Here is a 22,753-nt window from a genome sequence, read left to right on the forward strand (position 1 = left end):
AACTTTTGGTGGTTTCAGGTGTTCCTTGGCTTGTGGCTGGATACAGCTAATTTCTTCCTTTGTCCTCATGTGGCCTTCTCTATAGCTGCCTTCCCCTTCTCTGTCTCTTATGAGGACATTGCCATTGGATATAGTGTCCATCCAGGATGATCTCATATTAAGATTCTTAACTTAAATATGTGTGCAATGACTCTGCAAAGCCACATTCATTGGTTTCATGGGATGGGATATGAATTTTTGTTTTTTGGCCATTATTTAACTGGCTAGTCAGAAATTGGTGTGATGGATTCTGGGGGAGGGATAATGTGAACTGATTTATAGGGAAAAAAAAAAAGAAAGTAGCATGCTTTAAAATGAAAAGTGATCAATGTAGAAAAATAATATAATGTATAAATATATGGAGGGGCGCCTGGGTAGCGCAGTCGTTAAAGCGTCTGCCTTCGGCTCAGGGCGTGGTCCTGGCGTTCCGGGATCGAGTCCCACATCGGGTTCTTCCGCTATGAGCCTGCTTCTTCCTCTCCCACTCCCCCTGCTGTGTTCCCTCTCTCGCTGGCTGTCTCTGTCAAATAAATAAATAAAATCTTAAAAAAAAAAAAAAGAAATTTAAAAAAAAAATGTATAAATATATGGAAAGTCCATTGAGACCAGGTCAGAGAAGACTGAACATAAGACCAGGAATGTTGGAAATTATCTGGTAGGCAATGAGGAAGTATTGAGTTACATTTAGGAGGGAGATCACATGTTGAGAGTTTTGTTTTTAAAAAAACTATTAGGTATGAAGAGAAAAGAGAGTAATGAGAGTAAAGAACGAAGACTGAATGTTCTAGCCAGTCCGCCATAAGAAAGAAGGAAATCCTGCCATTTCAAGAATACGGAAGGACATTATTATGCTGAGTGAGACAAGTCACATGGACAAATAGTGCTCTCTCTTATATGTGGAATCTAAGAAAGCCAAGCTCATGGAAACAGAGTTGAGTTGTGGATATCAGGGACTAGGGGGTGGGGCAATTGAGAGATGTTGATCGAAGGATTCAAACTCGCAGTTACAAGGCGAATGAGTTCTAGAGATCCAATGCACAGCGTGGTGATCGTAGTCAACAGTACTGTATTATATGTTCCGAGTTGCTAGGAGACTAAATCTTAAATGTTCTCACCACAAAAAAGAAATGGTAATTATATGACCTGATAGAGGAGCTAACTAATTCTAGGTGGTAATAATAGAGCAATATAGAAATGTATCAAATCAACATGCTCTACACTTTAATCTTACACAATGTTATATGTCAATTATATCTCAATTAAAAAAAAACAGAAATTTAAGCTAGTAGGAGGAATATTGGAACTGACCTTTTCCTGGCCATGATATTTCAGCCTATAAATGACTTTCACTAATGAGAGTTGAGAGGAAGAAGGGACCTCTTGCCTTCTGCGGCATGAATACTTTCACCTTCACATGTCCTTTTCTTCAACACCTCTCTAAACCCTCTGGGCAGCACCCCCAGGTACCTCTGCTTTCTTTAACACCACTACACAGTAGAAATGCAATGAGAGCTACATATAGACTTTTACATTTTCCAATAGCCACATAAAAAGTAAAATGGAACAGACAAAATTAATTGTAATAGTATTTTAAACCAATACACTTAAAATAGCATTTCAGTATGTAATCAATATAAAAAATTATGAATAAGATCTTGCTACAGATTGAATGTTTGTGTCCTCCCCAAATTTATATACTGAAACCTCTGTAATGATATTTGGAGGTAGGACCTTTGGCAGGTGATTAGGTCATGAGGATGAAGCACTCATGAATAGGACTCAAGCCTTTACAAGAGAGACCCTAAAAATCTCCCTCGCTCTGGGCCACGTGAGGGCAGAGCAAAAAGACAGCCAATCTATGGACAGGATGCAGGCTCCCACCAGACACGCTACAGATCAATGCCTCATCTTGCACTTCCCAGCCTCCAGAATTGTGAGAAATAAATTTCTGTTGTTTAGAAGCCACCTAAGTCTATGGTACTCTGTTATAATAGCCCAACAGACTAAGACAGATCTTTTACTTTTTTTTTTTTTTCAAGGCTTTGAATCTGGTGTGTATTTCATATTATACCACATCTCAATTCAGATTAGTCACATTTCCAGTGCAAAGTGGACATACGAGGTTGACAGCCATCCTATTGATCATCCCAGCTCTGTAAAGTATCCTTGTCTATGTGTTTGTCTCAGTAAGATAATTTGAAATCTGGCAGTCACATCTCATAGAATGAAAGGAGCGTATAGAGAAACAAGTAACAATGTGTTTCTATGCATGCCAGTATTTCTTTTCTCTGTATATTTCCTTCTCTTGCTTTTTCCTCTCTCCTTTTAAGCAGAAACTTACATCCATCTCGCTTGGGAACTAGTCTTCCTTATTTTATGTTTGCACCCCTCCCCCTGGTATTTTCCATATTACCCCATGCCCTGCCCACTAATGACAACTTGTTTGAGCATGCCTATTTAATGTTGCATTACAACAATAATTATGATTTATTTTGTTCACATCATGATCCTAAAATGCTGAAGAGTTGGCATTAACACTTACATTCTCCAGATATTCCCAGAGGCAACTGTACTTTGCAATTTGATGTGAAGTGCAGGTGTTAGAAATAAAAGTGGGCCTGAAAACAGAGCTGCTGGGCACCACTGTTATTTTGTATCCTCTTCTGGCTTGAAATGTGATGCTTTGATGGAACTACTATATGTACTAGCCTGACAGATCTCCCTGTAGGCACACTTAATGGATGAAAAGGCTAAGGCAAAGAGGAAAGATTAATTAGCTCGTCTGAGGTCACTTAATGATAACAGTGGCAGAGACAATAGCAGATATGTACGCAGAAACATGAATTTGTAGGAATTTACACAAAGTACTTGGCAACTTAATTTTCCTTGATGAGAACCACAACTGCAGTGTCAAGAACAGTAACTTCTGGATACCAACCACTCTAAATGAATTTAAACTCAGTCATGAGTGTCATGTAAATGCCTTTGTATTAATTTCATATTTGCTGTCAATCTTTCTTACATGAAAACTGATCTGATTCTTTATCTTGAGCTATCTAAGGGCTGTTATTTGTTATGCAATCTAATGAAAGCATGTGTTTGTTGTTCCCCAAAAGGACCTCACATTTCTACTTCATACAAAAATATTTCTCTTTGAATCCTCATAACTTACATCAAAGAGTTCATAAAAACCTACCCATTAGCTACCAGTTACATACATTTTCAATTACATTTTTGAAGCCAGAAAGACGACAGTTTGATCATGTAAATTTGATGATAGAGCAGATGATGTATATTATAAATAAGTATCGCATGAGAAGATAATGTAAATATCAGTTACCAAATTATAACACTACAATGCCTAAAGTTTGAAGTGCGAGGGATAGAAGAAAGTAACCTGAGCTAATGGTGATGGTGACACAGTACCTGAAAATATAAGTCATCTCAGCATAGTCTTGGTTTACTGATTGATTGATTGATTGATTTATATTCCAAGATGGTCTTAATGTTCTCCTCAGCTTGACTAAATTTTAGACAGATTTCTTCCTGATTATAGGCCTCAATCTCCCTTTTTTTTAGAACACTTACTTTAGAAAACTTGCTATATAAATTCTTTGTCGCTTTGAGACGTAAATAATTATATATATATATATACACATATATATATGTATAGATATATAATGGTTTATATGTAATATTATATATACAGTTTTAAATGTAAATGTATGTATAATATTATATATACAGTTTTGTCACCAGTTAGACCCCCAAACCTGACCTCTGCTGCCCACCTGCTTATACTCACTGACCTTTGTCCCACATTTTTCCTTAAGCTCTTCTTTCCAGCTTGTCTCTTAATTCAGAAAAATGGAAACCAAAACCACCCCTCAAGTGATAGCAACTGCCCTAGTAAGACCTCCCACCAGCCCAGACCACCCAGACCAGTTTGATTGTAACCCCTAGCTCACACCTGTGCAGAGAGACCATGAAGTGACCTCTAGAATGACCAACAGCTCTCTTTACCTCATTATAAGACTAAAATTTCTGCCCAAGGAGGAGCACAGCCTCCTCTACATAATGTACAATGTACGTATAGGCATGTTTCCTTAAGGCACCTGCACAGCCTTATGCCCGCCTCTTCATATGATGACAAGGTTTCTCTACCTAAATATTCATCTTCACCCTAAATAAAAGGAACCCATTCACCTTTGCTCGGGGAGTCATGGCTTTGGAAGTTATTCCCTGTGAGCTCCTTATTTACTGCAAATAAAGTTTATTTTATGTGACTACTCCACGTGGTGTATCTGTGACTCACCAAGGAGTGAACTCACATTGGTTTGGTTACAGTTCTAGGTACATATACTTTTAGATATGCATATAGTTTTAGGTATATATATATATATATATGATTTTAGGTATTACATAGTTTTAGATATATGTATTTTAGCAATGCATTTAAAAGCAATAATCATAGATTTATGAATAAAGATATTTAAAAAGTAATATTATTTATATATTTTTAAAAAAGATTTTATTTACTTATTTGACAGAGAGGGAGAGTAGCAAAGGGAGAAGGAGAAGCAGACTCCCCAAGGAGTAGGGAGCCTGATGTACAGACTCCATCCCAGGACCGTGGGATCAAGACTTGAGCTGAAGGCAGAGGCTTAACTGACTGAGCCACCCAGGCTCCTGAAAAACAATATTATTTAGAATAATAAAACATTTATAGCAATTAAAAGTTTCAATGATAAGGAATCATAATATGTACTACTACAGAAACCTTAAATTCATGATTTGAGACTTACTGTTTTTAACATGCAAATACTCATGTTGTTTTTGCAGTTTAAAGACTATAGTACAGGTGAGCCAGGGTGACTCAGTCAGTTAGGCAGCTGCCTTGGGCTCAGGTCATGGTCAGTCCTGGGATCGAGCCCACCTAAGGCTCCCCAGCCCACGGGGAGCCTGCTTCTCCCTTTCCCTCTGCCTGTTGCTCCTCCTGCCTGTGCTTGCTCTCTCAGTCAAATAAATATATAAGAGCTTTAATTTTTTTTTAAAAAAAGAGTATAGTACATGTATCATTACCCCATTTTTAATTTGAATAAATTTGTATAGAATATAATTTTGAATAGATTTGTATATACTAAAATCCAGACTTTAAAATAATAATTGCTGGGTTTGAACAACTTTAATTTTCTTCTTTAAAAATACTATATCACTTAACTTCTCTGCAATTAATAAATATGGTAGAAACAAGAACTTATACGATATTTTCCTTAAATTAAAAAAAAAATGTTCAAACTTCCTTGTGTGAATTTACGATTATTTACAAATTCAGGTCAAAATTCACTGAATAGACGGTGCTAGGGGAAAATTGACTTGTGCATATTTTATTATTCACACAGCTGTCTTAATTACTAGTAAATTTGAAATAGTGAAGTTTTTTTTTCTGTCCTACACCCTTCAGCTATTTTTTAACTTCTTTATCTTTTATGCCTTATGATCAACTGAAATAAAAGGAAGTAGTTTTAATTTAATACAAAAGTTAATTGTTCACATTCTGCCAGTTAGTCTGGTCTTAGGTCTGCAAGTACTTTGCCTGAAGCAATACAATTGCGGTTACTCAAAATACATACCATTCAGAGGATGTATGTATTTTAAGACCCACTTTGCACAGGCTGGCCACAGAGTTCCCTTCTGTTACCAGTATGTAATGATCGCTTCATTGAGCTAAGTATTATTTTTAGCAGAGTTGGTCTTCCATAGCCTGTAGCAAAGAAGATAGAAAAAAACGACAAAAACACTAGACTTCCATTTTGTAACATGTGTTACTATTAGGCACTATACTGTGTAGACTATACCACCTGGAGAACACAGGAAGAAATGGGGAGAGGGTTATTTTCCTTGTATATATAGTGGGAATGTAATTTCTTAAGCCGGGTGAGGGAAAAAGATACTCCTTCAGTTGTGTTGTATCCAATATGCAGAACAATTATCAAGCCATCCTTTCAGAATTAAGTATCAAAGTTCAGGGGACTGAATGGGTAAAATAAAAATCAATTTGAGACATTTTTTTCTCCTTTATCTGGGCCAAACTAAATTTCTTTCATAGATTCAGATTAGCTCTGATTAATATTTCTGATTTTTATATTCTCCTGATCTCAAAATTTCTTTGGTGCAGTCTACCAATCCTTAAGATTTTTTAAAAAATTGTAATGCAAAATTTAATTTTAACAGAGAATATGTCCATACTAGATTACTAATATTTTCTTTTATACCTTATTTCCTAAAAGCTCTTCTTATATTTATTTGTTTGAGAAAGAGAGAATGAGAGAGGACCTCATGAGTGGGGGAGGGGCAGAGGGAGAGCATCTTCAAGCAGACTCCCCCACCCCTGAGCATGAAGTCTGATGCAGGTCTCCATCCCACGACCTAAGAGATGGTGACCTGAGCTGAAATCAAGAGTTGGACGCTTAATTGACTGAGCCACCCAGGTGACCCTAAAAGCTCTTATAATTTCTCCTAGTCTTCAACCAATATTTATGAAAGATATTAAAGATAAAGTGACATAAGTAATAAATATGCTTTCCTTTCTTAGGGAAAGAAAAAAATTGTTTCAAATTTCATAAATGTGAAGACAATATAATTATGCAATTTATGCATCATTCATAGGAATCTATTTAAATTTTTTTTTAAGATTTTATTTATTTATTTGACAGAGAGAGACAGCCAGTGAGAGAGGGAACACAAGCAGGGGGAGTGGGAGAGGAAGAAGCAGGCTCCCAGTGGAGGAGCCTGATGTGGGACTCGATCCCGGACCGCCGGGATCATGCCCTGAGCCGAAGGCAGACACTTAACGACTGCGCTACCCAGGCACCCCATAAATTTTCTAAAATAATAAAATGACAACAAGTGTGTTGCCAAAACGTCATGAAAACCACCACTAAACCTAAACCAAAACAGGAAAGGAAAAGACCCATATCAACATTTTGGTCATCGACACATAGCTTCAGGCAAGTCTACCATTACTGGTCATCTGGTCTACAGATGAGGTGGGATCAACAAAGGAACTATCAAAATATTTGAGAAGGAGGCTGCTGAGATGGGAAAGGACTCCTTAAAGGATGCCTGGGTCTTGGATAAACTGAAGGCTGAACGTGAGCATGGTATCACCATTGATATCTCCCTGTGGAAATTTGAGACCACTAAGTATTATGTGACCATCATTGATGCCCCAGGACACAGAAGCTTCATTAAAACATGATGGCAGGCACATCTCAGGCTGACTGTGCTGTCCTTATTGTGGCTGCTGGTGTTGGTGAATTTTAAGCAGTTATCTCCAAGAACGAACAGACCCATGAGCATGCCCTTCTGGCTTACACACTGGATGTGAAACAACTAATTGTTAGTGTTAACAAAATGGATTCTCCTGGGCCACCCTACAGCCAGAAGAGATGCAAGGAAATTGTTAAGGAAATCAGCACTTACATGAAGAAAATTGGCTACAAGTCCAACATAGTAGCATCTGTGCCAGTTTCTGACCGGAATGGTGACAACAGGCTGGAGCCAAGTGCAAACAAGCCTTGGTTCAAGGTGGCCGCTTACAAAGATGGCAACGCCAGTGGAACCAAACTGCTTGAAGCTTTGGATTGCATTCTGCCACCATGTCATCCAACTGACAAGCCCTTGTGTCTGCACCTCCAGGACATCCAAAAAATTGGTGGTGTGGTACCGTCCCTGTGGGCCCGGTGAAGATTGGTGTTCTCAAACACAGCATGGTGGTCACCTTTGTTCCAGTCAATATCACAACTGAAGTTAAATCTGTTGAAATGCACCATGAAACTTCGCATGAGTTTCTTCCTGGAGACAATGTGGCCTTCAATGTCAAGAACATAGCTGTCAAAGATATTTGTTGTGGCAATGTGGCTGGTGACCGCAAAAATAACCCAACAATGGAAGCAGCTGGCTTGATGGCTCAGGTGATTATCCTGAACCATCCAAATCAGAGCTGGATATGCACCTGTGCTGGATTGTCACACCGCTCACATTGCTTGCAAGTTTGCCGAGCTGAAGGAGAAGATTGATCGTCATTCTGGGAAAAAGCTGGAACACGGCCCTAAGTCCTTAAAATCTCATGATGATTCGGTTCCTGGCAAGCCTGTGTGTTCAGAGCATATCTCCTCTGGGCCGTTTTACTGTTCATGACATGAGACATACAGTTGTTGTGAGTGTCATCAGAGCAATAGATAAAAAGGCAGTTGGAGCTGTCGAGGTCACCAAATCTGCCCAGAAAGCTCAGAAGTTTAAATAAATATTATCTCCAATTTCTGCCACCCAAGTCTTAATTAGTGGTGGAAGAGTGGTCTCAGGACTGTTTGTGTCAATTGGCCATTTAAATTTAAGAGTAAAAGATGGGTTAATGATAACCATGGATCGTAAAACCTCAGAAGGAAAGGAGGAGGTTTTGTGGACCATCTGGTTTTGTGAGTGTGTGTGTGGCAGTTTTAAGTTTTTAGTTTTTAAAATCAGTACTTTTTAATGGGAACACCTTGACCAAAAATCTGTTACAGAATTTTGAGACCCATTAAAACAAAAGTTTAATGAGAAAAAAATAATAATCAAATGAATTTTTTTAGTTAAGAAATTCTGTTTTAAGTAACAGTAATTTAATACTTCATGCTAATTAGTAACTTGTTTGTTTCCCATTCCTTTTCTGGAACAGTTAATGCTCTCGGGTTTCTCCACATAGACGGGAAGCAAATGGAGCTTTACTGACTTGTTCCCAACATTCTTTTTGTCACTAAATCGGCTGCCTAGTCAGAACTCCTAAATAAAACATCACCATGGTTCAGAATTGGAAGCTCAGAGGAATTCCCAGGAAAGGTTTCTTTGTCCTGTGCTTCTCCAACAGAATTTCAGGAACCATGCCCAGCTCAGTTCCTACCTGCCCCTAAGGTTTGCTGCAGGATACAACTCTGTTTTGGAAACCAAAGATGTAGGTGTTAGAAGCCAGGTCATATCAGAGTCGGGAGGCAGCCTTACTGGGACTCAAGTGACAACATTTCTTCTAGCTATAAGGAATTCACTCAGTGTGTTTCAACTCAACCTAAGTGAGAAAAAAATGTGTGATATTATTTGCCTAACATATAACACTTTCTCCAAGAAGGTTTAGGTCATCAAAGTAAATGTATTAAAACTATAAAAGTCATGATTTCACCAAATGTGCTTTAGTGAATCTGATTTATATGCTGCAGGCACCACTGTATGTGAGAAGAACGCAATGTGAACAGGTCAGTATGGTCCTTATGTTCATGAAGCTCAGGGGCTGTTGGGGATTACAGGCGTCGAATGATGACACAGCGGGATAAGCTGTTCATGGAAGAAACATTCCCACACTAAACTTTGAGCTGTCAGGAGAGGCTGCAAGTATGCAGTACACAGGCTGGGTGACCTTCAGGAGCAGGTCAGCTGAGTTATGGTCCAGTGAGTGATAGAAAGCAGCATGGCAGTGTCCCAAGATATGAGAGAAGTAAACTGAAGTAATTTTATCCTAAGATGACTGGGGAGGGATAGAAGACAAAGACTGGAGAGATAAGTGAGACACCATCATGAAGGTCCTCATAAACTATGTGAAGAAAGCGTTTACACTTTTTTTTTTCTTTTTTACAACAATAGGAGCTAATGAGGAGCAAGTGAAGGATGGGCTCAGATTTACATTTTAGGAAGACCACTTTAATGAGATCAGGATGACAGAGCTATAGAGAAGACTATTGAAGGAAAGTAGGTAAGGAATGAAAGAGGTTCTGATTTAGGGGCATGGCAGGGGAGGTGAGAGAAGAGGACAGCAAACTTGAGAAATATTTGTGTCATAGAATTGATACAATTTGGTGATTAGCTTGGAGTGAGAGGGAAGAAAGAAACTCATGTTCAGTTTTCTGTCTTAAGTAATTGAGTGATATATTTACTAAGAGAGTGGTCAAGAGAATGGCAATTCTGGGGAGCAAGATTGGATCAGAAAGAGTGGTGAATTTACATTTGGAAGTTTCATTCCAAACTAAATATTTCACTCAAGTGCAGTGATTTTCTTTTTCTCTCTCATGAAGTTTTACTCTTTAAATAAATTCTATTTGCAAGGTGGCTGGCCCACTTTAGGAATGTCACTTGTAGAAATAAAATCACAGGTCCCCAAATGTATTGAACTCAAAAATTTGGCAAGATAGTTACTAAATCAAATGAAATTTATATAATCAATGAAAGGTTTATTTGTTAATTTAACTTGTTTTACATAATATACATTTGTTCTTATATATGTAAACACACATATCTTTATTCCAGGACTCATTGCTGGTTAACAATAAGTCTTTCTCTTTCACACCCATGCACATACACATACGCACACACATGCCCACAAACACATATATCAGTATTCAATACTGTTAACAATAATAGCTCTCATTTATGTAGAATGTAGATAGAATTTATATGGAATTTACAGAGATTTATTAGCTTGTTTCAGCTTACTAATTGTTAAATGGCAGAGCTGGAATTCAATCCCTATTCTTCCAGATCTATATAATTTATTTTATTATATCATAAATGATGCTATTATAATATTGGGAGAAAAAAATGAATGAGAAATCTTATTCAGAATTTGTTTGGAAAAATTTTAGATATTTAATTTTGTTTCATGAAATGCTGTGATTCTAATGAATGTTTTCTGACTTCCCACTGTACTAAGAGACTTCTAGTAGTTTATATTCTAAAAACTAAACATTTCCTTTTGCTTTTCTTTTAGGAATTGCAAAATAAAAAACAAAATGTCTTTTTACTTCCTAAATATTAAAGTATCGGAATAAATGCAACTCAACAGGCTCAACTAGCATATGGTCATTGTATTCTTTTGAATATTGCACTGGAAGATTGATCACCAACTGTAACCCACGTGAACTGATTTGATGATCAAGATAGTCATATATAAAATGCTTGGTTGCATAATTTAGAAAACTAAAGTGTTTTAGCAACGAGTAAATCAGATTTTTCATAAATCACACAGATAAATGTTCATTCTAGTAACCTATCCCATTTTATTCTAAGAGCAAATGCATCTTCTTATTTCTTTATCCTGTATCATGATGCTTGTGCGCTTTCTCTTGCTTTCTCTCTGTTTACCTATCTGCCTACCTACGTCTATCTATGTTATTTAGAATATGGGTCAGAGCCAACAAAGAAAATTCACCCTGTTTAAATAATAAAGGGACTTTATAGGCTCACAAGCTGGAAAGTCTAGAGCAGAATACTCTGCTTGATCCACAGGTTGATATCTTTAAGGTTGCATATCCATTTGTTTGTAATTTCAATTCTGTCTTCCTTACTATGTTGGCTTTATCCTTAGCCTGTTTTTCCTCATAGTTGTCAGAGAGGGCTATCCATACGGGCTACATGTATGCATTTATTTATTTACTTATTTACATCTAAGAGAAGAGCATTGCATCAAGTTTACAATTATTTAAGAGAAGATATGGGCTTCCTTCCATTTGAACTATATCCCCAAACCAATCTCTAGGGCCAGAGGAACAGCATCTGTTAGTTTATCTTAGTTTTAAACCATTGGCAAGTTTGGAACAATCACCTTGACAAACATCGAGAACAAGAGCAACAAGAGAATTACTAAGATTGGCTTTAGCCAATCAGGGGTTTAAGATTAGCTTAAGCCAATCCTTGAAGTTTAGGATGGAATCAAAACTCAATAGCTGTCTGAAGCATAGAAAGTATGACTTGGTTCTCCAAAGTAAAATCTAGGTGCTTGTTGTAATGAGAAAGTATGGGATATGGCTATGTATCAACAAATGTCCATCATTAATTGTAAATCTATTCATTTATTCACTCATTCATCCTTTCAATTCTGTGCATCTATCAATAATCTCGATTTACTAGTCTATATCTTCCTCTGTCTTTCTACATATGTAACATGCTTTACATATATGTAGTATGTCCATAGGAAAAAAAGGAATATTTAGAAGATGCCAAGCAAAACTAAAGGTTCAAAGTGATGAAAGCTATCAAGAATTGTATTAATGCTAAATCTTTATTCAAATGAAAAAATGACTTTTGAATTGAGCATTACTTAAATATGCTTGTTTAATTATTCATATATTTACTGTTTGTATTTATTTTTGTTTAATATATGAGAAATAAAAATAAAAACATTCCATTATGTTTAAGAAGTTACTCTTGGGTTACCAGAATGATGATACTTACATTGTAAGCTCTATTAAATTTTACCATTACATGAACTGTCATGGAAGTACAGGAATTATGGGCATATACTGAGGTACTAGTATTCAGATTAGATATTCTTATTGGAGAAGAAAAGCTGTCAACAGAGGATCATACTGAAACATGAAGGAGACACCACCTCAGTTTTTCAATTCTTATATTTTTTAAGAGTTCTCTAAAATCTTAAAAATAATATTTATTATTTATAATTATTATACATAGTTATTTGCATTGTATTAAATTTTACCTATAGAGGATAAAAAGAAATTTAGTGTCATGCTCTCATATTTAAGGAGGTTAAAGATCGAAGCATAGCCACTTAATTATTAATAAATTCGATGATTTGGTTAGTTCGCTAAAAAATAGGGGAAAAAATGACCTAGTTGTTGAGAGAAGAACCAAATAAATAGGTATTTCAGATTGGAGGAGGTTTACACACATTTTGCTTTCACAATATATTAGATAAATAAAGGTTTAGTTTTGAGGAATGCACAGTTTGAGAGAGTTTGGTTTGTTTGTTACTTAGGTGGAGAAGTGTGTGTGTGTTTGTAGATCAAAAAACAGAAAGGATAACGTTAAAGATAGAAAATAGAATGATTGGTGACAGGAAGTTGTAGAGGAAGAATTGTTTCTTCAGTTGACCTGGTGGAGAAGTAAGCTTTCAAAGCAAAAAGACGTGTCTTTGAAACACGAGATGAAAGAGAAAACGTGGACTTGGTAAGCAATTTCAGGTTCAGAAAAGAGGAGAACAAAATGAAGAAATTCATCAGAATAGCCACAGAATTTCAGAAAGTAGGATGCAGAATTTTCTGCTAATTGTCCTAATATTAGAGATTGAAAGTTCCATATTGTGAAGTATTGGAAAAACTCTTGAGCAATAAGGAATCAATTAACAATAAAACTGATAGCCATCAGGTCCAAGTTAAAGGCAGGGCAAGAGGACAGGAAATTACTGATAAACTGAGGAAGTTGGAAAAGATTCAAATAGCTTATGGAGGCACTCACAGGCATAATTCTCCTGTAAAGAGAGCAAAAGAGGAGAGAAAAGAAAAAAAGAAAAGGAAAAATAAAAGATAAAAGAATTCATTAGTCCTCAAAGGGAGTTGAGCCTCTTATAAATTTCATAATGAAGATATAATAATTCTACAATTCAAGTCAAATATGTATTTTCAGATATTTACATGTTCTGATAGCCCAAATAATCAAACTATTGACTTGTGCAAATTTTTCTTTTCTATTAAATGGATTCGATGCTATAAGTATATTACAACTATTTCTACTCCTAGCTTGTATTCCTTCCTTCTTTCCCTCCTTCCTTCTTTCCCTCCTTCCTTCTTTCCCTCCTTCCTTCTTTCCCTCCTTCCCTCCTTCCTTCCTATCTTTCTTTTTCCCTCTTTCCATGCACAAATATTTTGAGTGCCAAATATATGCCATTTATCAAAGTACATAGTACAGATTTGTAATCACCTCCAAGCTAATGGGAAAGAAACAGACACAGATGTTTTGATTACAGAGTCACAGGTATGATAATGGCAAGCAGACTGTGTTATGGTACAGCATTAACTCTTGAAGGATGATATGACAGACCTAATACTGTTTACAAATGGCCTTTGTCTCCTCAACTAGCCCTTTCCTGAGACCCCTCCTTTACATAATAGCCTTGGCTATGTGACTTGTTTTTGCAATAAAATGTTGATGAAAGTGAAAAGCAGACGTTTTATAAACCACCGCAATCTCACTTTTTTTTTTTCCTTCTGAATCTCACTTTTTTTTTTTTTTTTTCTGTCACAGGACCCACAGTGTCCTAGAGAAAAAAACCATTCCTTAAGCCTGGATCCCAGAACGTAGGGTACATGAAGCAGGACCACAGCCTCCCCACAATGGACATGCCCATGAGACAAAAAGAAACATTGGTAAGCTACTAACACCCAGCTATTAAGAAGGCATGGTTTACTTTGGAGCTGAAAGTTCAATGCATATGTTAACAAATGTTGAGAAATGGAAGGAGAGGTGAAGATAGATGTGGTTGGATGGGGGTTGACAGGAAACTGATTAATTTATGCGTCAAGTCAAAGAGGCTTTTATTCTAAAAGTTATAGTTGCTGGGGTCACCTGGGTGGCTCAAGCGGTTAAGCATCTAAATCTTGATTTCAGGTCATGATCTCAAGGCCCTGAGAAGGGCTCCAAGCTCAGCATGGAGTCTGCTTCTCTCTCTCTCCCTCTCTCTCTCTTTCTCTCTCTCTCTTTCTCTCTCATAAATAAATAAAAAAATAAGCTATAGTCATTGAAAGAAGGAGTCCTACATGATCAGGTTAGATTTTTAGATGTGAAACTCTAGTAGCAGTGTTTTGGTAAGCAGATTGAAGGGGAAATGAGACTGGAAACAGAAACTAAGTAAGAGGCTTTGTAACGATTTTATTCTGTGAGGGTTTTCCAGGTTCGGTCCCTTTGATCACCACTCCTCCCACATACCTGCCCCCTTGCTCTGGGCATTTCTTTGTTCATTTGCTGATCACTGATATTCTTCGGTCTTCTTAAGGTGGCTAGGGTAACTCAGTCCCAAAATATGAATTCCGAGTTATATCTCATCCTTAGACGTTTTCTTGAATAAATTAAGGGAGTGATTCTCCTCCACAAAAACCAATTGACAAAGTACTTTCCTTATGGTTTTTGCCAGATCAGGTCCCGGAAGGAATGTCTATGTGATAAAGTGCAGAGTGATAGAGGAAACATTGTATCAGCATCCAACAATCAAGGAGGGGGGGAAGCAAAGCCTGAGCTTCCAGAATTCTGTCTTTGCTTCTGCAGCTGCCTTGGCCTCACACTGCATGTGTCAGTTTTGCATTTCACTTGCAACACGAACTCTGCGGTCTGCGCAGGGACCTCCACAAGCAGCTCTCGGCCTTACGGAAATTCACTTTTTGTTGCTGCCTGAGGGTGATCCAGGGGCTTGGAATCTGGGAACTGCCTTTTGTCCTGCTGCAGGCTCCGGCCTTTTTCATCTCATTTTGGTTGTAACCTGCTTGAAGGCAGAGAACACGGGATTCTGTTACCTTCCTGAGGAACTGGGCCTGTTAAGGTATTTTCTTATACCATAAGAAGAACAAGCAGAGAAAAAGATAATGAAATTAAGTGTACGTTGGCTCAAATTTCAAAGATCTTCTGGAACAGAATTTCTTAAACTGTTTGTGGAAAAAGACCAAGTTTATTTCCACCATCATCTTCGTATCACGGAGCTATGCTTTAGTAAAATTTAACAAAATGAATTGCTAGAAAAATAATAATGAAATGACATACAGGACACCTGGGTCACTCAGTCGGTTAAGAGGCTGCCTTTGGCTCAGCTCATGATCCTGGAGTCCTGGGATCCAGCTTCACTTCAAGCTCCCTGCTCAGTGGGGAGTCAGCTCCTCCCTCTGCTCCTCACCTAGCTTGTGCTCTCCCTCTCTCTCTCTAATAAGTAAAAGATCTTAAAAAAAGACATACAAAATACAAGTCTAGATTTTTTAGATTCAGTAGGCATAAAATTGCTCTGTGAAATTTCTATAGTTGTTTCTAAATATTTAATTTTCATTTTTGTATTGATATTTTGTATTGATATAAAAAAAGTTTGCACACAAGAACTGCTTTAAAACCACCTTTTGATTCAAATAATAAAAGAATAATAGAATCATATAATGTAACATATTTTGTAACAGAAAATTTACAGATTAAAATATCAAATAAAGAGATAAATTGTAAAACCAACCATCTAAAGAGAGTTGTCCTGACAGCATTATTAATTATCTCTCATTAAAATAAAGCTCTCTATACTGAAGTCCCTACTGCCATATGGCCATCTAATTTGGAATGAGTCACCAGCCATATTTTATCAAAATAATGTTTCAAAAACAATATTTCAATTTAATTTCTCAATTCCTGAAAGTTTCATACTCATTCATATGTATTTTGTTCAGACTGAATAAATCCAGCAAAATGAAGAAACCATGAAATGGTTAGAAAATTCCAGATTATGAAATAGGATCAGAAAACCAAACTCCAAACTCTATCTCTCTTTTTTTTTTTTTTTGTAATGAAAGTGGCTAAGTTCCTTAAAGCAAAGAGCTGAATAGCTAAAATTGCAAAGATCTAAGCTCTTCCCCAAATTCATATATTGCTTCTATTCGGATTGGCTACTGATCTTGAATAATGAAAAATGTTGTACTACATTGTGCTCCTACTAATCCTCAAAGAGAATCAATAAGCCACGGTGATTAGCAGCGTTTCAGTCGGTGGCATATAAAAGCGCATTGTGACCTTTACTAATATTAAAATATTAATGATAATAATTGAAACGTTATGTTTATTTTTCTCCAGGATTCTGGCTACACCAGCAGCAGCAGCAGCAGTTAACGCACCGGAGGAAATATAATTAAATTTCTCCATTAAGAAACCTCCCCAGGAATGCTAATAATACGTTTCAACATGTTATTTATCCTACATAATAATTCCTCATGAAGTTTAATGATAGTTGCCTTTATAAATAACAACTGATAAATATGCTTTTAAGATACAAAGAGTTATGAAGCTGACTACTTGCAAAAAGACTGGAGGATGTTAACATATACTTCAATATTTCCGTTTAAAAAGGACTTACTTTGTATGGTCGTAGAATAAGAATGGGATGGGATAAGGATAAGCAGTGGTCCTCTGTGTTGCATTAGGGAGAGATAATCTGCAAACTTTTATCTAGTAATAAACAATGCCATAGTGAGAGCGAATTTGATATTTTGGGCTGCAGAAAGCTTTTCACTTCACTACAGGAGCTACTACTGAGCGAGGGGACGCTCAATTCTCTCAATTTTATCATAAGAAAATAAATTTAAAATAGATAAGAAAATAACAGCAACATGAACAAGAGAAAACCTGTGGAGTGAAAATTTGTTAACTCCCTAGGAGGAATTCAATAACGCGTAAGTTAGTCTTTTTGTAAAAAGGCTGCTTCACACTGGGCCTCCGGGGGCTGTTTGTTCATATGCCAGAGCACCTGCTATTAATTTCTTACATCTCATTTCAGGAAGAACAATTCCTCTCTCTGTCTTCCTCACCTCTTACATCATGTTCTAGTAGGAGCATCTAAAAATAAACCAAGACAGATAGTCAAGACACAGGGGTTTTTGAACAAAAATTCTGCATTAGTAACCCCTCAATTTTATATTAGAAAAGGCTCAGAAGTAACTTCAGTAAAATAAAAGATTTTTAATTTGATTAAGCCGTAAAGCTAGCAGGTGGTTGGGCTGGAACACAATTTCAATCTGTCTGATTTCAGAGCTCATTCGTGTAACGAACACTCTATAACCATATAGAAAATCTGCTTACAAAGACTCTTCACGCGTGTTTCTTTAATTAAGCTATTTGCTAATTGCTGGTTATAACAGTAAACATAATTTTGTTTGGCCCTTCTTTTTACAGGCTAAATATGCCATTTTCTTTAGCCTTCTTTTGAAGAATTGTTACCTTGGAAAATGGGTTTGACACTTTATCTCAAACATCTGACAACTTCGCTAACATTCATCTCTGGATGGAATTCTTTTCATACAAAAACATATCCTCTGTGAGATACTTTCTCAAAATGTTCATTTCTAATTCTGCTTGTTAGAGGGAAGGTTTCTGACCAGTGCATTTTTTTTCTTATATGGAGACACATCAGAATTAATAGTGGGAAAGCTGAAGGAACCCTCCCGTGAGAGGATCTCCCATTTTGCAGGACACACACGTGGTTCTAAAGGAATAAAATATGAGAGGCAACCTCACGGCACTCTGAAGTGAAAGCCAAAAGCCATACGCCAAGGAAAGGATCTTCATGCTGCCTGAAAATCATCCCCCGGGACTGATTACACCCTTGAGTCAGTCCTTCCTATCATTACTTACGCCATTTGCTACTACATCTATTTACCCAACTTGGACGAAAGTTGAAAGGAAATGCAAGATTTTTTTTTCCAATCAGATATATTAGGAAGAGTCTCTTTATTATCAGAAGATTGGTACAGATAACCTATTTTGCTATAAAACATTTTCCTAACAGTGGCCAAGCTTAAATATTTATAAAAGTTTGATTTGCTTTGTTTTTCACAAAGTAATTTCACAATGTTCATAAGCAAATTTGTTGCATATTTTGCCCCCTCAAAAATTTGAGTCGTAACACATTTGCTCCTGAAAATTAAGAATTTTTTTTTTTTTTGGAAAGATCATGTTTTTGGAATTTAACTTAGCTGGAAAAATTGCAAATGTCAATTTTACTGTGATTTCTGCCTCCTAGGAAAGTCTAAAAGAAATACTTTCTGTGCGTATTTAATGCCCTCAAATGGTATAGCAACCTTATTATTGATTCCTTCTGATTTAGGGTTAAATAAGCCCTTTAACAATTCTGTCTTGACCTAGAATTCAAACAGAAGACAAGAAGCTGCAGAGGAGAGAGAACCAAATACCCGATTGTGTAATGTGGCTTTCTAACGTGCTCTGGGAAGTTCCTTCCCCTAGAAAAAGGAGGTGGTGCTGGTGGTGATTGAGAAAAAGAAAATGTTGGAGTCATAAGAGAGTCGTACAAGGATTTAGCATTCATCCTCTAATCCTTGGTTTGGTCATAGATATATGACTTAAGGGAAAATTGGTTAACTTCCCATTAATTTTCCCTGTGACAATATATTATAATACTTATCTGAATTTATAGGGCCTGCCTCCTTTTTACCCATTTTCATACTTTCTTTAGCATCATATGCATTTATCTGTCTGATTATATATATTTATATATATATATATATATATAAATTTCAAGGCATCAGGGGATCTTGGGCTTCGTTAACCTAGAGGAAATGGACAACTCTTTATAGTTATAAAAATTAATCTTGTCTATCACCCCTGATCATAAATGGAAGTATATTAAATTTTATAAAATGCAGGTAAAATAAATAAAACATTAATTATATACGTAGTTAATGCCCATGACAGTATAACCATCCATAAGAACAGTTTTTTATGTCTTCTATGAGAGTTGCCATTAAATAATATATAAATTCTTTATAAAACATAGATCACCTAGGAATAAATATTCTCTCATCTGATTTAGATAAAATGACAATTTTCTATGTCAGTAAGAAATACGGGTCTGTCTCATGCCTTGAGAAACTGGATATTATTTCAAGTCAGATTTTCTCATTAAATTCTGTGCACGGGTTTTCTCTTCATTATAGAATGTGGTTATGCTAGGATATTATGAAATATGAGAGATTATTGTGTATTGGGACTTAGACAAAATCAGTTGATTGTCTCAGAGATACAGTCTCCACAGTGATACAATGGAAAAATCTCCCAAATCCCTCCCACCCTCTCCTCTTTCCCAGACACACGCAGTTATCCATCCATGATGCTCTTAACTGTGTGAGGAAAGCTACACCAGAGGTACTGGTAGACAATAGGTCTTCTTTCCTCCCTTACAGGTCCCTTCTGCCTGCTCCATGCTACTTAGACGTAGCTACTGTGTCTGCAGCCTCTCTTCAATAACTTAGTGTTTTGAGAACACCAATATGCACTGCCTCTTACCTGTTACCGTGTCCCTTACCTACTTTCCTCTAGCCACACAGGCAGAAGTCCTCATCTCCAATTGCTTTAGAGAGTCGGTCCCTGTTTACACTCATTTCCTTTGAGTTTATTAATCGAAAGGAACCACTTATTTATTTTGTGATGTTCTTCGTTCCCCTGACCCCCCATTCACTCTGGGGGCAGAGTAGTCAAGAGTTACAGCTGTGACTCATGATTTTTTGTTATTTGAACAATCCTAATAACACATACAGTTGATTTAACTTCTGCCCTCCCTTTCCAATACATAAATACTCATTTTCTGAAAAGTAGGCAGAAGATTCCTTCTAGGCTTTTTATTTATTTATTTGTTTATGGCTTGCAGGAGATACTATCTATGCGGCTCAAAGTACACATTGTCTAAGATTAAGTACAGATATTATACTTTACTCTTCAGGTACTGACTCCGTCTTGGAGAACACCTGAGTGAATAACAAATAGGAGGGCCACGGAGAGGTTAACAGTACAAAACAAGTAAGTCACTTGTTTAACAAAACATCATTTCGTTTAAGTATAGAAGTGTATTATTTGTCCACATTTTAGATTTATTGGTAAATCCACGTTGGTCTATGTAACATTTAATAAAAGTACAGATTACAGTTTTTCAAAGGTCTCGATTTTTGATGAGAGTCTTGGATTGGAATCTCAATTTTGATGTCAACTTGTCAACTTGCTGTATGACCCTTAGGTGAGTAGCTTAATCTTCTTAAGAATTTTTTTTTTAATCTATCATATGAGGGTTTTATGTTTCATATTCCTGTGGTTTGAAATTTCATGACACTAAGGTCCCCTGGGAACTACAAGGACTAGAGTGTTGTGCGCAGGCAGGGAGAGGCACCCTGCCAATCATTTCAGTTCCTGTAGGCAAAGAAGAAATTCTCCCATCCCACATTAGTATACAGATGGTGTTGTGGAAGCTGCTTTAATACATAGTTTAACAGGATGGTTGTGATACCACGAAGATTTAAAATAAGGTTCCTGCCATGATGTTGTCTGAAGATGTTGCTACTGTTGTGTTTTTATCTAACATCTAGGGAAGGGAGCAGTTCAAGTGACTTCTCCACGTGCTCAATATAGCTCGATTGTATGTGTAAGCAATCACAAATTCTAGCCTTCAGTGGTGAATATTACACAGTGTTAATGGTTTATTTCTCAGATATATTCTAAGTTTATTCTAAGTTGTTTATTTCTAAGTTTATTTCTGTTTATTTCTAAGATAAATAGCTTTAACATTACCTATACACTTATGCAATACTTTATTTCAATACTTTATGAAATACTTTATACAAAAATTTGTTGTAATATCATAATGAGGACCATGTTCATTAATTTGTGATTACTTAAAAGACATCAACACTGGTACAAAGATGTTTTCAATCTGCATAATTTCTGGAGGATGCTATTTTTTGATTTGCATAAATTATTTCAGACATTATAAGTACCCCACATAAGTTTATTAAAATATTTTGTTTACAGAAGCTATGTTTTAGAAAGATGTGAGGAATTCAGTGATTTTGGCTTTCTTATTGCTCCATTTGTTGGCTATTGTGTATATTTTTAATAGGAAAGTAACATATACAGTTTAACAAGAAGCTGCTGCCTCCCAGTGGGACCTCATGCTTTGCTACCACGTCTATCATGTGAGCAGTCAGCTGTAGCAATCCTAGACTACATTCATTCTTTGCAATGCACTACACTGTTTCACATTTTCCTACCTCACCCATGATTGTTTCTTCTATCTTCAATGCCTTTTACATCAAGTCCACCTAGAAAACTACTACTTTGAAAGTTAATCTTAAATCTAATTTTCTTAGTCAAATACTGAAAATCATCTAAGTAGTTTGGAATATTACAATAAAATATTATGGAATTGTAAAGAATCAGAGGCAGGAACATCTGTAGATGATGATATGGAAAATAAGCAGATTATACTATAAAAAGCAAATTATGGCTTGCAGATTCCACTGCCCAGCCATCGTCAGCCCCACCATGTTCTTCTACGTCATGGTGGATGGACAGCCCTTGAGCCGCATCTCTTTCGAGATATTTGCAGACAAAGTTCCAAAGGCAGCAGACAAGGTCTGTACTCTGTACACTGGGGAGAAAGGATTGGTTGTAAAGTTTCCTGCTTTCACAGGATTATTCCGGGATTTATGTGCCAGAGTGGTGACTTCACAAGCCATAATGGCACTGGCAGCAAGTTCATCAATGCGGAGAAATTTGATGAGAATTTCATCCCGAAGCATATGGGTCCTGGCATCTTGTCCATAGCAAGTGCTGGACCCAACACAAATGGTTCCCACTTTTACATCTGCACTGCCAAGACTGAGTGGTTGGATGGCAAGCATGTGGTCTTTGGCAAGGTGAAAGAGGGTATGAATATTGTGGAAGCCTGGAGGGCTTTGGGTCCAAGAATTGCAAGACCAGCAAGAAGATCACAGTTGCTGACTGTGGACAAATCTAATAAATTTCACTTGTGTTTTATCTTAACTACCAGACCATTCCTTCTGTAGCTCAGCAGAGCACCCCTTCACCCCTCTCTGCCGGAAATATCCTATAATCTTTGTGCTCTGGCTGCAGTTCTATGGGTTCTATATTTTCCTTACTCCCCTCCAGGTCTAGCTGGATTGCAGAGTTAAGTTTATGATGATGAAATAAAAATCTAACAAAAAAAAAAAATTATGCTAATCTTTATAAAAAATAATAAATGTATCTACATTTTTATATGTAGAATACTAAAGAAAGCATTAACAGTACTTGGATCTGGGGTAAGATGGAAACATTTCTTTTCATATACTTTTTTACTTGAATATTTTACTATATTCTA

The 22,753-nt window shown here is 36.6% G+C and overlaps 2 pseudogenes; both read left to right on the forward strand.

The window, feature by feature from the left end:
• Positions 1-1,015: 1,015 nt before the first annotated feature.
• On the forward strand, positions 1,016-8,347 carry LOC113252678 (elongation factor 1-alpha 1-like; annotated as a pseudogene).
• Positions 8,348-21,873: 13,526 nt separating this feature from the next.
• On the forward strand, positions 21,874-22,390 carry LOC113252805 (peptidyl-prolyl cis-trans isomerase A-like; annotated as a pseudogene).
• The last annotated feature ends 363 nt before the right edge of the window (positions 22,391-22,753 follow it).

Source organism: Ursus arctos, unplaced genomic scaffold, assembly GCF_023065955.2.
Source record: "Ursus arctos isolate Adak ecotype North America unplaced genomic scaffold, UrsArc2.0 scaffold_6, whole genome shotgun sequence".
Classification (NCBI taxonomy): Eukaryota; Metazoa; Chordata; class Mammalia; order Carnivora; family Ursidae; genus Ursus; species Ursus arctos.